The following is a 2,734-nucleotide window of genomic DNA, read 5'->3' on the forward strand; positions in this document are numbered from 1 at the left end:
ATCTCTCGTGGATTCATGATCTCTCATGGAGTTGGGAGGGGCTCAGCTGGGCTGTTCAGGGTTTCAGACAGTGGCAGTCACGTGGTGGCTGGGGCAGAAGCATCTGGGCCCTGGCAGGACATGTCTCCCTCTCCATGACCTCAGAGCTTTTCCGTGTGGTCTCTCTGCATGGGCTAGTTTGGGCTTCTTCACAGCATGGCGGCTCAGGGCTCCAGCGGGAGTGTTCTACAGGATGGAGGTGTTTCCCATGTCGTTTCAGGAGCGTGGCAGCATCACTTCCACTGCATTCATCACTGGGAGTGAGTCACCAACCCGCCCAGGTTCAAGGGGAGGGTAATTAGATTCCACTCTTTAGTCAGGGAGTGGAAGGTTCTAGAAGGGCTTGTGGGATGGGAGATGTTGCTGTGGCCATCTTGGGAAAATACATCTGCCAGCATGCTGTTGGGCAGTGCAGCTACATTTCTTGGTCCCCTTGCTCCCCTTCCATATACGAGGGCTCTTTCGCACCTTCTCCCTCTGCAAACCTTCAGAGCCCTCTGCCCTTATTTGTAGCCCGCGGTGGTGCTCCTTTTGCACTGAAATAACAGAAGGAATCATGGGAGAACATCCACACGCTCCACCCACCCTCCTGCTGGGCCCTGCGCCTGCTCAGCCTGCCTTCCCTGCTGGTCTTGTGGGTGGCGTACCTGTGAGTCTCCCGCGGGGCGGCCCTTCACACATGCACGTGCGCTGGACCCCATCCCTCCTGCAGTCCACACTCAACCTGCTCCACCCATTTCCCCTCCCTGGGTTCACTCTTTGGGAGAGAATGCTAGTTCTTCTCTCATCTTAGAAACCAACCAAAACCTGAACCAAACCAAAAACCAACCCTGTCTTCACCCTATCACTCATGCTGTCCGCTCCCAGGTCAGCCCTAACACTGGCAGGGTCTGGGGCAAGCGTCCAGATGGAAGTCTGCGGACTTGAAGTCTAAATATCCAAGCGGCATAACCACGTGAAACACGTGAAGTCAAATATATGCTCTTTCTACTTGAGAAGTAGATCTTTTTTCTCCTTATTCATGCAGTTTTTATTTGTCTTCCCTCTGTTAAACCCTGAGCCAACCACTTTCCCTGGGCTGCCTGGAAGCATAGGAAAAGGAACATACAGGGCAGACGAGACCTATGGGAAGTGGACATGGCTCCTTCCCACGGCAAAGAGGAGGAGAAATTCCACCATCAGGCACAAGAGTGCCATGGCCTCCGGGAGGGCAAAGCCCAGAATGGCGCAGGAGAAGAGCTGTAGCTTCAGAGACGGGTTCCTGGCATCACCAAGGATGAACTCCCAAACACAATGGCAGTTCCAGCCCCAGAGCCTGCCGTCCCTACCGTGGCAGCCCCAGCCCCAGTGAACTTGGCTGCTGTGTCCCTGTCCCTTGAAATGGCCCTGGTTGGGAAGCTCCGGCTAGGAATGTGGGAGGTCGGGGGACGTGGGGCTGCCAAGCTGCTAGACTCTCATCTGTCGGTGTCTCCGGTGGTTTTAGCACCGCTGCAGACAGTGATGGGCTCAACAGCTGAGAGACCCTCCTGACCAAGAAGGGGGTGGAGACCAGCTTTGCAGAGGGGTCCATTCTCAGCGGATGAGGGGCTGTGGTAGATAGAGCTGTTCCCAGTGCAGAGAAAACAGAGAGGGAGAAGCCGATCTTCTTAATGAAGAGTTTGGATTCCGAATTCTCCCATGCCTGGAACACGGCAGCACGCGGGGAGCCAGCCTTGGCTGTGGCCCTGGCACGTGGGCCTGGCTCTGGTCTCTGGCCCAGGCTCCTTTCTTTTCTCACCCTTGGCTCCACCTGCGCCTTGACCGGCCCTGAGCACCTGTGTGTGGACACGCAGCCCAGACTGAGCTCCGTTCACTGTCCCCCACCCTGCAGTAAACAACTTCCCCTTGGCCACCCCTGGGGAGGGTCACGGGAGGATGACTTGTGGGGCCCTCTGAGCCTCTTGTTTGGGTTTCAGGGCACCGCTGAGGCTCTCCCGTACAGCCAGGCTCCTGGGAAGAGTTGTCCTGACTTGCCTTTTTGAGTTTCTCTCCCCTGTTGCCAGCCTAAGCCGCTCCCACCAGGCTTGCGCCCACCTCTCTGCAGGAACTGTATTTGTCCCACTCCTCTCTTGCGCACCCCCTCCCTGGCTCTTCCGCTGGGCCCCCCATCTCCCCAAATAATAAATGGTTGGGGGAGCCCGGGGCTCAATCCTTGGACCTCCTCTTTGTCTACATCCCTTCCCAGGGTGATCTCCTCCTATCTCATGGGCTAATTGCCATCCACAAGCCAATGACCCAAGTGTGTGTCCCCAGCTGGGACCTGGACTTCAGACTCCCGTGTCTGGCTGCCTGCTCCACCGCGCCCTGGGGATGTCTCAGATTCATCCCTGGACTTCTCAACCGTTGCCGTCCAACCTCAGTGCCGGCTGCCCCCTGTTCCCGCCCGGCCCGAACCTGCCCCTCACTTGTCGCAGCCCCACCCGCCCCCGTGCTGGGATCCACGTCTCGGAATCTGCAAGCACCGTCCGCTCCCACTTCAGAATACATTTAGATCCCCGCTCCTTCTCCCCGCCCTCACACTGCCAGCCCAGCCCGGCGCCCCACCTCTCTCGGCCCCACCCTGCCCCCCACCCCACGCTGCCACAGGGCAGGCTTACCACAGCCCAAGTCAGCTCATGCACTTCTCTGTTCAGCGCCCCACCGCCCCGCCCCCATG

At 58.2% G+C, this 2,734-nt stretch overlaps 1 pseudogene; it reads right to left on the reverse strand.

Annotated features, from left to right (window-relative positions):
* Positions 1–1,161: 1,161 nt before the first annotated feature.
* Positions 1,162–1,664, reverse strand: LOC113922436 (annotated as a pseudogene).
* Between the last annotated feature and the right edge of the window lie 1,070 nt (positions 1,665–2,734).

The sequence above is a fragment of the Zalophus californianus genome, chromosome 9 (genome assembly GCF_009762305.2).
Source record: "Zalophus californianus isolate mZalCal1 chromosome 9, mZalCal1.pri.v2, whole genome shotgun sequence".
In the NCBI taxonomy this organism is placed as follows: domain Eukaryota; kingdom Metazoa; phylum Chordata; class Mammalia; order Carnivora; family Otariidae; genus Zalophus; species Zalophus californianus.